At 39.3% G+C, this 14,481-nt stretch overlaps 1 non-coding gene across 1 annotated transcript; it reads left to right on the plus strand.

Annotated features, from left to right (window-relative positions):
- The first annotated feature begins 1,518 nt into the window (after positions 1–1,518).
- Positions 1,519–1,622, plus strand: LOC148553820 (small nucleolar RNA R71). The gene has a single exon (XR_015892518.1). It is a non-coding gene; the product is annotated as a small nucleolar RNA R71 (small nucleolar RNA).
- The last annotated feature ends 12,859 nt before the right edge of the window (positions 1,623–14,481 follow it).

Raw genomic sequence — 14,481 nt, forward strand, 5'->3', positions numbered from 1 at the left:
TGGGGAGGAAGTACTTTCCTACTTTTACCAATACATTTTCGACTACTCCTTCGGCCTGCTTCTGAGTTTTATCTGCCAATTGGATGATTACATCCGTGGATCTTAGCTCATTGATTTGCAAATTATTCATAAGAGATAGAGGCATCACATTTATGCTAGCTCCTAAGTCACATAATCCTCTATCAATTTTTGTCTCTCCTATGGCACATGGAATATAAAAGCTCCCTGGATCTTTTTTCTTCATGAGTACGTCTTTCTTGATGAGGGCACTACATTCCTTGTTCATTGTCACTATTTGTCCCTCTTTTAAGGTTCCTTTCTTGGTCAACAGTTCTTTCATGCACTTGATGTATGTGGGCATCTGTTGGAGAATTTTGATGAAGGGGATGTTGACACTGAGGGATGCAAACATGTCTAGGAATCTTGAATATGACCTATCTTTCTCACTTCCCTTGAGTCTCTGGGGAAATGGTGCTTGTGGAACAAAAGACTTGAGGGATTCTTTCTCTTTTTGTTCCTTCCTCTGTTCAGGGCTAGCCATTTGTTCTATCTCACTTACATTCTTCCTTGACTCTCCTTCATCATGCTCTGAGTGTCTGAAGCATTCTTCCTTCAGACCTTCTTCACTGCTTAGATTGATTGACTTGCATTCTTCCCACCTTACTTTTTTGGTCTCTCCTCTTGGGTTCTTTTCAGTGTCACTTGGGAAGCTATCGGTGGGCTTGGGAAATTATTGTAAAAGATGTCCTACCTAAGATTTGAGATTCTTAAGGACCTACCCTCGGTTTTTTATACTACCTCTCACTTTTTCCCTAAATTTCTTCATGTCTTCACACTCCTTGCTAAGGTATGCAAGCATGGCTTCCATTTTGGCCATCCTGTCATCATCAGGTGGTGATGGTTGGTTGGAATTGGGGTGTTATAGTGGTTGTTGTGGCTTTGGTATGGTGGCTGTGAATAAGTGCTTTGTTTGGTCTGGTATGGTCTTTGGTTGGAGTTCTGGTGAGTAGAGTTGTTATATTGGTTTAGATTATGGAGTCTGTGATCTTGGCCTTGATTTTGTTGGTTTCCCCACCCAAAGTTTAGGTGGTTCTTCCAACAAGAGTTATAGGTTTTAGAGTATGGATCATTAGCTGGCCTAGATGAATTTTCAAGATAATTAGCTTCCTCCTAGTTAACTCCTTCTTCTGTGTCCAACTCTTCTTGGGGTGATGGTTGAGTGTGGACAGCTGCAGCCTGATTCTTCTCTATTTGCTTGGTCAGTTCAGCTAGTTGCTTGGTGATCATCTTGTTCTTGGCCAAAATTGCATCCATATGGTTTAATTCCAAGACTCCCCTGTTGTTGCTCCTATCTGAGGCATAAAAGTACTCATTGTCAGCCACTGTCTCTATAACATCAATGGCTTCTTCAATGGTCTTCTTCTTATTTAGGGAACCTCCAGATGAGTGGTCTACAGCCTTCTTTGATTCATGATTTAGTCCTTCATAAAAGTTTGGATTTGCACCCACTCATTAAACATGTCAGGTGGGCATTTCCTTGTCAAATCCTTGAATCTCTCCCAGGCTTTATATAGAGTCTCACCATCCTGTTGTTTGAAAATTTGTACTTTAGTTCTCAGCCTGTTTACTTTTTGTGGAGGGTAGAACCTTGTTAAGAATCTGTTCATTACATCCTCCCAGGTGGTCAAGCTTTCCTTGGGAAATGATTCTAGCCATTTTGATGCTTTGTCCCTCAAAGAAAATGGAAACAGTAGCAATCTATAGGTGTCAGAATGAACAGCATTAGATTTAACTTTGTCACATATCCTTTGGAATTTAGTGAGATGCTCATTAGGATCCTCTTGTGAACTTCCTCCAAAAGAACAATTGTTCTGGACAAGAGTTATGAGCTGAGGCTTCAATTCGAAATTATTAGCATGAATGGTTGGCTTTTGAATGCTACTACCACAATTTCCTGGGTTTGGATTGATGTATGATCCCAGAACTCTCCTCTCTTGTCCAGCAGGGTTAGCTCCACCTCTTTTGGCATGATTGTTCACCTCTCCTTCATGATGGTTTTCCATATCATCCTCTATGGTTATATCAAAGTCTTCCTCCTCTTCTTCTGCACCAACAACCCTCTTTTCTCTTGCTTCCCTCCTTAATCTCAGGAAGGTTATTTTCGGTTCACTATCAAAGGAGGTTGAAACCTCTCTTCTACCTGTCATACAATGAACAAGTACAAGAAACAGCAAGTGTATAATCTGCTAAAATAGAATATAGTTAGCTTGGTTAGAACAATTTATCAAATAGTTAGTAGGTTAGCTTGCTGGAAAGTAAAGAAGTACGAGAAATTAAAGAGAAACAACTAAAAATGGCTGAGAATAAAATGAACAACTGAATTAAAATTCAATTAATCAAAAGAAAAAGTAAAGTGCTCAATCTAGTTATCCTTCAATTTAGTAATTCTCAATACAAAACCAATTCCCGGCAACGGCGCCATAAACTTGATTCACGTAAACTTGCCTCTCAACAAATTTCCTTCCGGCAAGTGCACCTGATTGTCGTCAAGTAAAAACTCACTATAGAGTGAGGTCGAATCCCACAGGGATTAGTAGATTGATCAATGTAAATTAGAGAATTATGCTAGTTGAGCTAAATCGGAATTGAAATTGAGATTGCAAAATGTAAATTTGGCGGGAAACATAAATTGTAAGAATTAAATGAACAGAAATTAAATTGTAGAAATTAAATGACAGAAGCTTAAATTGCAAGAAATTAAATGGGAATGGGGATTAAGCATGAAATTAAAGAAGCAGAATATAAAAGAATGGGTAGATCGGAGATGGGGAAATTTATTGGGGTCAAGAGATGTGAGAATTCTCCGGATCAAATTCATTTCTCATCTCTTCCTCAATCAATGCATTCGTTGATCTCCTTGGCAATCTTAAGTGATTAGATCCCAATTCCTTGGTAATCTAATCTCTCTAAGCATGAACAATTGACCAATTCTTTGATTTAAGTGCTTATGAGAAGAGATGAAGTTTGGTCACTGATTATACCACACAAATTCATAGATGAAAGTATTGGTAGGATTACATGTCACTATATCCATCCAAACCCCAAGCTAATCCAATGTGAGAAAACAATTCTAGCATGATCTCCTCATTCCTCTCCCAAGGTTCCGAGGAGATCCAATTATGAATAGCTTCTTTCCCAAGATAACTATCCAACTAGATGAAGAATGAAAGCTTTCTAGTAAAATCAAGAGAAAAGAAAGAAGAAGAAGAATGAAAACTAGTATTGATCCATTGAATTTACACAGAGCTCCCTAACCCAATGAAAGGGGTTTAGATGTTCATAGCTCTCAAAATAAAAATTGGAATTGAAAGATACATTGTAGGAAATTCAACAGAGAAATCCAAAGTGCAGTAGAAAGTAAAGTGAAAAAAAAAGTAAAAAAAGGAAAAGTCCTTACAAACTCAAATTCTAAGCTATTTATACACTCTCTTCCATTGATCTTCAATCTCTGAATTGGACTTTTGGCCTTGATGGAATTGGGTTGAATTGGCTCCAATTGGTTTCCCTTGCTATTGAGAAGAGATCTGTTTGAATTGCAGATTCTGATGCTTTATATTGGAGTCAACATTTGATGGCCAACATTGACTCAAACGCTCTTTAGAAAAACCAGATAACTTTGCTATTATTGGCGTTTGACTCAACGTTGGAGGGCCAATATTCCGCTACCCACGCGTACGCGTGCCTTGCGCATTTGCGCCCATGGGGTAAAATTGCTCATCCACGCGTGCACGTGCTGCACACGTGCGCGTGGATGCAAAAGTTTCATTTTCTAGCATTATAACCATGCAGGGGACTTTGGCCTCAGCGTTAGACCTCCAACATTCCTTCCAATATTGGCATATCCACGTGTCCACGTACTCCATACCTACGCGTGATTCGCCCTTTTCCCATCCACGCGTACGCATCATTGACCCGTACGCGTCGATTCAAGTTTTTCAAATCCAAATTCTGGGCTCCTCATCACGGACGTTGGAAGCTAGTGTTTGAGGCAACGTTGGACTCCAACGGTTCATTTAGTGACGCATACGCATGACCCACGTGTACACGTGGATGGTCAATTTTGTCATTCCACGCGTGCGCGTGACTCACACTTGCGCGTGGATATAGAAATTTTGCTCTTTCACGCGTATGCGTCGCTTAAAAATCATTCAGCTCCAGAATTGAACATTTTATCACAACGTTGGAGGTAACATTGGATGTCCAATGCTCCCTCCAACGTGAGCATCATCAACTTATGTAGACAATTGCTCTGCTTCTCTTCCAACGTTTGAGGCAACGTTGGTGGTCTAACTTGGCCACCAACGTTGCTTCTTCTTCATCTTTTCCAGACTCCTTCTTCAACCTTCCTCCATATTTTCTTTCACCTATCATCAACCAATACATGCATCAAAGCCTTGCTAAAGTCATGAGAATTCTCATCATTCTTAGCAAACAAGTAATTATGGCATAATTCTCATGAAATTGCATCAAATTAATCATGGTTGAATGATTTTAGGCGTACATAAATTTCTAACCCAATTGCTTACTTATAGCTCAAGAAAGTGCATAAAACCTATTAAAAACAAAGAAAAAGGCTAGTGAAACTAGCCTAAGATTCCCTGGCATCAAGTTGCTAAAGGATTATGATTTTGAACTAAGTAAATACCCTGGAAAGGCAAACATGGTGGTGGACATGTTGAGTCGGAAGTCTTTACCAGTAGCTTGGATGAGAAAAAGGAAGAGGAGTTAGTGGATAAGTTTGTGGATCTTAAGCTGGATATTGGTGAAGTTGACGGAAGAGCTTGTTTGAATCAGTTATAGATTTCAAGTACATTTAAATCAGAGATACAGAGGGCTCAGCAAGATGAACAAAAGCTTCAGCAATTATTTCAACCAGTTGGCAAGAAAAAGCATGGAGAGTTCACTAAGGATGATGAAGGGTTGTGGAGATATAAGGGGAGAATTTGCATACCGAATGTCGGGGGTTTGAGACAAGACTTGTTATCGGAAGCTCACAACAGTGGATTTTCTATTCATCCCGGAAGTATAAAGATGTATTATGACTTAAAGAAAATGTTCTGGTGGCCTGGGATGAAGAATGATGTAGCTACAGTTGTATCCAAGTGTTTGACGTGCCAGAAGGTGAAGATAGAGCATCAGAAACTGTCAGAAATATTACAATCACTTGAGATTCCTCAATGGAAGTGGGAAGGAATTGCGATGGACTTTGTGACCGGTTTACTGAGGACTAGGTCGGGATTTGATGCGGTTTGGGTGATCGTGGATTGCTTAACCAAATTCGTTCATTTTTTGCCTATCCGAGTAAACTATTCTATGGAGGAATTGGAAAGTTTGTACATCAAGGAGATTGTGAAATTGCACGGTGTGCCATCGAGCACAGTGTCAGACCGTAATTTCCGATTCACATCAAGGGTTTGGGGAGCTTTCCATAGAGCTTTCGGTATAAAGCTATGTCTCAGTACTGCATATCATCCACAAACGAATGGACAGTCGGAAATGACTATTCAGATGTTGGAAGATATGCTAAGAGCATGTGTTTTGGATCAACCTGGAAGTTGGGACCGTTACATGCCATTAGTGGAGTTTGCGTACAACAATAGCTTTTGTGCGAGCATTGGGATGGCTCTGTATGAGGTCCTGTATAGGTGAAAGTGCCAATCTCCACTTTGTTGGTATGAGACTGGTGAAGTAAGTGTTTTAGGTGCTAATTTGGTAGCAGAGACTACTGAAGGAAACCGTTGGAATTTGAAGTGGAAGAACATGTATTCCTGAGGGTTACACCGACAACTGGGATCGGAAGAGCAATCAAAACAAAGAAGTTGAATCCGAGGTTCATTGGACCGTTTGAGATTCTGAGGCGATTCGGGCCGGTGGTATATCAAGTAGCTTTGCCGCCTCACTTATCTAACTTGCTTGACGTATTCCATGTGTCACAACTCCGTAAGTACACGTCGGATGCGGCTCATGTGTTAGAGCCCGAGTCAGTCGAGTTGAGGGAGAACTTGACGTTTCAAGTAACACCAGTGTGAATTCATGACACTAGTGTGAAGAAGAGCAGGAGTGGAAGAGCATACTTGGGAATTGGATTCCGAGATGCGGAAGGATTACCCCGAGATATTCTCAGGTAATCATTAAATTTTGAGGGTAAAATTTCTTATTTGGTGGGGAGAATGTAAGAATCGAGACTAATTAATCATTTAAGTAAATAATTAATATTGCCCAAAGTAGGATCCGAAAATTTAGAATGAGAATTTGAGGATTTAAATATAATTTTTGGACTCATTAGATATTTCTGAGTTGAAAAATGTATTTTCTGCGAAAAATTGAGTAAAACCGCGAACTGGCAGCTGAATCGGTCGAACTGGTTTAAGTCTGCCCAGTACTATGTAAGAGCAGTAAAAACAGTAGAAAACCTCAGGAAAATATTTAAAGTCGAAAACCGGGCATTAATTTTAAAGGTTTAGCGCAAAGTTGGGCCAAACGGGCTAAAAATGCTAACGGGTTGGACTGGACCCAAGTTGGGGCCCAACATATATAACACTCCATTAATGAACCCATCAGCTATAAACACACACACACGCACACAAGGTGAGTGGCTGAAGTGAAAGGAAAAGGAAGAGAGAATAGTTACTATTCACATACAACTTCAATCTATCATAACTTTAGCTATGGAGCTCCGATCGCCGCACCGTTTGGGGCCACGCGATCCTCTCGAAGAGCTCTCCAGAACCCACCTAATAAAGTGGTAAGGAAATCACGAAATCTCTCTCAGTTCTTCCTTCCAAAATTTCGAATTTTAGGGTTTTGTATTGAGTGAAATTTTGTGATTTTGGGAGTTTAGGTACACTCTAGCACTTGATTGCTATTGAGTTTTTGCACCAATAATCATTGAGTAAGGTGAACAATTCAAATCTCTTGTGGTTTTATGGATTTGATGAACTCTAGGTTGAATTGTTGTAAATTATGTGTATATAGATTGAGATTGTGATTGTTGGCACTTAATTGGAGCTTTGGAGTCATTGTTGATGCTTATTGGAGTTGGTTGGTAACTTGGTTATGGTTGGAAGCTTAAATTGCACTCAATTTGTGTTTTTGTGCATATTGAGAATCGACCAAAGTATGGTTTCGATTTTTCTATGTAATATATAATATTTCTGGACACTTAGGCTAGTGACTCATAGGATAGGATTGAACTAAATTGGTTGTTGGAATTGTTGTATGATGATGTATGATTTGGGTTGTTGATTAACTAAAATGTTGATGTTGATAGTATAGTATTGAAGATTGAGATTGGAATTGATTATGATGATTGTTGGTAATGGTGGAATGATATTTGATTAATGTGTTGGTTGAAATATGAATGTATTGTTATGTATTTGATAATGGGGATTGATGATTGCATAAGGTGGAGTGGTGAATTGAGGTATGGTAAGTGTGAAATCTGATGTCTTTTGGGAGTTGATGAGATGGTGGTTTAGTTTTGGTTGTGAAATTGGAAAATTGAGAACTTTGGGAATTTTGGAAAAAACGGATTTTTGGTGAACTTTGATGGATCATAACTTGAGCCTCAGTTTTCAAATTTTCTAGAAATTTGCTTTAAATTAAAGTTCATTGAAAAATCTTTAAATGGATATAAAGTTTGTAGGAAATGGATATTTGTAGAGGAAGTTATGATCATTCAAAATTAAGTGTTGAAATCTGAATTCTGTTAATGCTGCAGAATTTGTGATTTCTGGTTTGTGTGCGCATGCACAGCCTTGTGTGCACGCACACCTCTATGAGTTTTTGAACCTGTGTGCACGCACGGCCTTGTGCGTATGCACACACAGGGGAAGGCTTACTATTGAGAGCGTTAGCACGACCCGTGCACACAACACAACCAACAAGGTTTTGCAAGCTGTGCGCATGCACAGCCCTGTGCACACGCACACGTTGGAAGGTGCATTCTGTTGAAGGCATTCACACACCTTGTGCGAGTGAATAGAATTGGAAAATTTTACATCTGTGCGTACGCTCACCTCTATGCGTACGCACACATTTTGAAAATCTTCTAGGGCATGCGCACGCACACCCCTGTGCGTACGCACATGCCCTGTTTTTCAACTAAATTCTTGTTTTTAACTGTTTCACCTTTCCAACAAGCTTGTAAACTTCTGTGACAACTTTTTAAGACTCTTTGGCTTATTTTCGGGTATCGAAAAATGGGAAAAGGTCCTATGAGATTTAATTTGGTTATACCTTGAAAAGTTAGAAAACAGAGGCTTAGGTTTTTGGTGTACTGAGGATGGGTTTGGTAGAGTGAGAAGGGAGAAAGATATATGAATTGAAAACTAATAAACTAATGAGTTTGGAAAGGAAAGTGTTTGAGATGAGTCGAGAACTTGGAGTTTGAAATGATGAATTATTGATATAATGAAATAATAAATTTTTCAAAACCACTGATGTAACATTTTTAAATTGAGATTATTGAGACGCTATGCGCCCGGAAGGGACGGCGGTTGGATCCCGCCTGTCAAGATAGCGGCGGCGGCGGCGTAAGGGCGGTGGTTCGTCCCGCTTGCGTTGAGATGTGAGGTCCGTGGCAAGAGTATCCCGCTTGCATCCCTTCGGATTAATAGAGTGTGCAGGCACAAAATCCTGGACGGTGTTTCGAGCACCATATCTCGGGGGTTCCCATTATGATTCCGAAGGCCGACATCTCCATGGAGTTGTGTCGGGTTGGCAGTTGAACCGGCAAGGTGATATCACAGCCAGTAGGACAGGCATTCATCATATGCATCTTCTATATGTTTGTATGCTTTGTCGACTTGAAATTATTTGCCTAATTGTATAACATGCCTAATTCCCTATTATTTCAATTACTTGATATATATGCCTATACTTGTGTTTTACTTGCATTGTAATTAATTGTGCTTTCTACTGGATTGAGGAGGTTCGGAAAGCGGTGGCGATGGGATCGCATGGAGGATAGGTTGGTGAAGGCTGTGGGACAGCAGAGAGATATTAGTTAGAAAATCCACTAAGTTAGATTACCCTTTAATATGTTAAGGTTTTAAATTCTGCTTTCCTGTTTTAGTTATGCTTTTAGATGAATCTTGTGGTGGATATGAAGTTCTAGGATTGCCTCTGGCGTCCCGGAGTCTTATATCTTACATCACTGGGTACTGTTATCATACTGAGAACCTCCGATTCTCATACCATATTCTGTTATTTTTTTTCAAGATGCAGGTTGCAACCCACCTCGGTGAGTTGCTTCGTTGGTGACAGAGCGGAGGATCCTGGATATATTTTGGAGTCTTTTTGCTTATTTTGTTTATATCTCTCATCTTTTGTATTTAATTTTGCCTAGAGGCTTACTTTGAGAGAAAAACTTGTATAAGTTGTTTTTAACTTTCAAAATTCTGTATTGTCTGTATATAGCTAGCTGACTTAAACTCCACGAGTCATGGCTAGATCTTTACATTCTTATACTCCTATATTTTGCTATATTATATCTATATCTTGTGTGTTAGGTTTGTAGCATCGTGTGTATGTTTTGCGCATTTCAAATCCTATTTTTGATCTGTATCCTTCATCGGGCTTCTAGAATATATTACTTCTTCTATATATTATATGTATAAGTTTTAGACTTGTCGTAACTTTTGATTAACCTTTGCTTTACGACGCGAGGTAAGGCTTAGGGTAATTAGGGTGTTACAAGAAACAGTGACATTGGGGTGATATTTGAGTATGATAATTCTATTCTATTGTGCACCCGACAAGTAAATTCTTTGTCTAAGCTGAAGAGTCTAATAATGAGTAGCGTTGGTGGTTGTAGGAGAAAAGAGATCAGAAGGTGGGGTATAGACTGCTAGCATCGATGGAAAATGAAGTCTTTCAATTTCGGCTGTTTTGGCTCCATGGCAACAAGAATGTGCACCTAATCTTTGACATCCATGGAAAAATCATGGCGGAACAAGTGATGAAGCTTTCTGTAGAGGCCGGTGATGTTGTGGCGGTGGATCTGGCCACTTGGATTTTGTGTAGGATGACCCACCTCTCGCACCACCTTCGCTACACGTTGCTAGTCCAGTGGAAGAGATGGACGTGGATGGTGAGGACTCTGACGAGGAGTATGCTGTGGATAGCAACAATAGTCATTCTTCTGAAGATGATGACGAGGAGGAATTTGTACCAGAGACGCTGGTCGAGGCATCAGTTTGGCTTCTTTTGCCTGCCCGACACCCAATTCTTCCCTTATCAGTTGTACCTAGTCACTATCATACACTTGATCTAGACACGATGCATGAGAAAATCTCATTTTTCAACATGGGTAAAAATGACTACAACTTAGACGGTGGTATGGAATTTTGGGTTGACCACAGATTCAAGAGCAGAGATTTTGTAATGCAGGGTGTAAAGAATTATAGTATTCGCAGAAGTGCTAAGTTTTGAGTTACGAGTCGGACCGATTAAAGTACCATGTGAATTGCTGGCAATATGCAACAGGATGTCCATGGAGTCTCCATGTTGTCCTCCGACAGAATCTCGAATATTGGTGAGTTCAGGTTTAACTGTGGTGTATTTTTGTATTTATGATTGTTATATTTAGTGTAAATGCCAACCATGTATGTGTTATTTTGTTTAGGAGGTGTGTAGGGTTGGAGGAGCGCACACGTGTTTAGCACCCACCATGTCTCAATATCATCGAAAGTTGGAGAGCAACCTCATCTGCAGTGTCATCCTGCCATTGATACAGTCTAGCCAATCTATCAGCTTCCTTGTTCTACAAGGTGCAGTTAGGTAAAGCTATCACTTCAAATCCTCGTACAGAAAATTTTGGATGGCGGAGTAAATGGAAATTGCACAGATATAAGGTGATTGGGAGAAGTCATACAATAAGGTGCCGAGGTTACTGCAAGCACTGCAGAGTTATTGCTACAATAAGTCCCTCGGCTAGCTGGTAATAGGCTGGACGTCACCCGGTAAGTTCAACAGCCTGGGGTCATCAAGCACATGCTACCCTGATAGGTGTCTAACTCAGCAAGCCTGCCGGTATCAATCCCAGTACTCCTATGTAGGCTGATAATTTGTGAACGATTGAATGGAGATCCTACGTCCCTCCTTAAACTAAATCCTTCAACCATCATACCACTCCGCAAGCTTGGTAAGCCACCATAAGTCCTCCCCCACCCTGTGGTGGTCAGGAACCTGTCTATATTGACCGGGTCTCTTAGCACTGGCTGTTCACCACCAAACTGGCGTTTCACCCAGTCAACATGGTAAAACTCAACTATATTGAAACAGACTAGGAGAATAACAGACATTCATATCTCCCACTTTACCTCATCCTTCAGCCATAGTGGACAGAGGACCTACAGTACAAGGTCGTTGTACAGTGTCCACAAAAGCTACAACATAAGTTTTGAGTTAATCATCAATAATAGGTACTAAAACAGGATAAGTAACTTATGCAATTGTAACTGAATAAAAGAATCTCGCTTACCTCATGTAATTATAACTGATCCAATGCTCGATGCCATCAGAGGACTCTCTGCTTGTGCTAGTCCCTGCTCCGCTGTGTCATGCCTATCAACATGTGGACATTTGTAAGAATAATGATGAGCGGATAATTTATACGCTTTTTGACATTGTTTTTAGTGTGTTTTTAGTATATTTTAGTTAGTTTTTATTATGTTTTTATTAGTTTTTAAATAAAAATCGCTCTTCTGGACTTTACTATGAGTTTTTTTATTTTTCTGTGATTTCAGGTATTTTCTGGCTGAAATTGAGGGACCTGAGCAAAAATCTGATTCATAGGCTAAAAAAGGACTGCAGATGCTGTTGGATTCTGACCTCCCTGCACTCGAAGTATATTTTCTGGAGCTACAAAAGCCCAATTGGCGCTCTCTTAATTGCGTTGGAAAGTAGACATCCTAGGCTTTTCAGCAATATATAATAGTCTATACTTTGCCTAAGATTTGATGGCCCAAATAGGCATTCCAAGTCAGCTCAAGAATTTTGGCGTTTAACTCAAAAACTGGCACAAAAGCTGGAGTTAAACGCCCAAACTGGCACAAAAGCTAGCGTTTAACTCCAAGAAAAGTCTCTACACATGGAAGCTTCAATGCTCAGCCCAAACACATACCAAGTGGGCCCAAAAGAAGATTTCTGCATTAATTACTGATTTCTGTAAACCCTAGGCTACTAGTTCTCTATAAATAGGACCTTATACTATTGTATTAGGGGGGTTCTTTGGACGTTTAGTCCCTAGACCTTGGAGGCTGGCCATTCGACCATGTTTACACCATTATCACTTTTGTATTCTCAACGGTGGAGTTTTTACACACCATAGATTAAGGTGTGGAGCTCTGCTGTCCTTCATGAATTAATACAAAGTACTATTGTTTTTCTATTCAACTCAAGTCTATTTCTTCTCCAAGATATTCATTCGCACCCAAGAACATGATGAATGTGATGATTATGTGACACTCATCACCATTCTCACCTATGAACGCGTGACTGACAACCACTTCCGTTCTACATGCAAACAAGCTTGAATGTGTATCTCTTGGGTTTCTAATCTAAGATTGGAACCTTCGTGGTATAGGCTAGAATTATTGGCGGCCATCCCTGAGATCCGGAACGTCTAAACCTTTTCTGTGGTATTCTGAGTAGGATCTGGGAAGGGATGACTGTGACGAGCTTCAAACTCGCGATTGTTGGGCGTGTGACAGACGCAAAAGGATCAATGGATCCTATTCCAACATGATCGAGAACCGACAGATGATTAGCCGTGCGGTGACAGCGCATTTGGAACGTTTTCACTGAGAGGACGGGAAGTAGCCATTAACAATGGTGATGCCCAACATAAAGCTTGCCATGGAAAGGAGTATGAATGATTAGAAGAAGGCAATAGGAAAGTAGAGGTTCAGGAGGAACAAAGCATCTTAATACGCTTATCTGAAATTCCAACCAAAGAATTACATAAGTATCTCTATCTTTATTTTATGTTTTATTTATCTTTTAATTATCAATTCTCCATCACCATCTGAATTAGCCTGACTGAGATTTACAAGGTGACCATAGCTTGCTTCAAGCCGACAGTCTCCGTGGGATCGACCCTTACTCTCGTAAGGTTTATTACTTAGACGACCCAGTGCACCTCCTGGTTAGTTGTGCGGAATTGTGACAAAGTGTGATTCACGTTTAAGAGCTCCAAGTCCTTTGGCGCCATTGTTGATGATCACAATTTCGTGCACCAAGTTTTTGGCGCCGTTGCCGGGGATTGTTCGAGTTTGGACAACTGACGGTTCATCTTGTTGCTCAGACTAGGTACTTTTCTTTTTATTTTTCAGAATTTTTAAGAATGAATTCTAGAGTTTCAAGGTGATGCTTTTATCATCACAAAAGCTGATTGATTCTCATCAATTTAGCTGCTGAATATAATGTCCTGCTGAAGCTTGGCCAACCATGTCTAATCTTTTTAGACTGAAGCTTTAGACTAACATTGCATGATTCCTGGAATTCTTATTAAAAGTTTTGAATCCCTTTATTTTCTTTTCCATATAAGTTTCGAAAATCACAAAAAAAATTTATAAAATCATAAAAATAAAAAATATTTTATGTTTCTTGTTTGAGTCTAGTATCAATTTTTAAGTTTGGTGTCAATTGCATTCTTCTTGCATTTTTCGAAAACATGCAATATGTTCTTCATTAATCTTCAAGTTGTTCTTGATGATTTCATTGCTCTGATCTTTAAATTCTCTTGTTTTGTGTGTTTTGTTATTTCTCATATGCATTCTCAATTTGTTAGTGTCAATTCGTAAGTTTGGTGTCTTGCATGCATTGTTTATTTGATCTTAGTATCATTTTTATTGTTTCTCATCATTAAAAAAATTCAAAAATATTTTCAAAATTGAGTCTTTTCAAGCTAATAATACGGAGAATTGAAGATTCAGAACATTCAGCAGAGGAATTAAACAGAAAAAGCTGGGCGTTCAAAACGCCCAGTGAAGAAGGAAAACTGGCGTTTAAACGCCAGCCAGGGTACCTGGCTGGGCGTTTAACGCCCAAAAAGGTAACAGTTTGGGCGTTAAACGCCAGAATGGATGCCATTCTGGGCATTTAACGCCAGGATGACACTAGAGGGAAGATTTTTTTTTTATCCAAATTTTTTTCAAATCTTCATAATTTTTCAAAATCAAACCTTTTTCAATCATATCTCTTCAAAATCAATTTCTTTCCATTTTTTTTATTATTTTCGAAAATCCTTGCTATAATTAATGATTTACTTCAAAATTTTCAAGTTGTTACTTGCCTATTAAGAAAGGATCAAATTTTAAATTTTAGAATCATATCATTTAATTTCTTGTTAGTCAAGTAATCAACTTTAATTTTAAAAACTTTCTTTTTCTAAATTGATTTTCAATCATATCTTCT

The sequence above is a fragment of the Arachis ipaensis genome, chromosome B7 (genome assembly GCF_059453495.1).
Source record: "Arachis ipaensis isolate K30076 ecotype BB chromosome B7, ASM5945349v1, whole genome shotgun sequence".
Classification (NCBI taxonomy): Eukaryota; Viridiplantae; Streptophyta; class Magnoliopsida; order Fabales; family Fabaceae; genus Arachis; species Arachis ipaensis.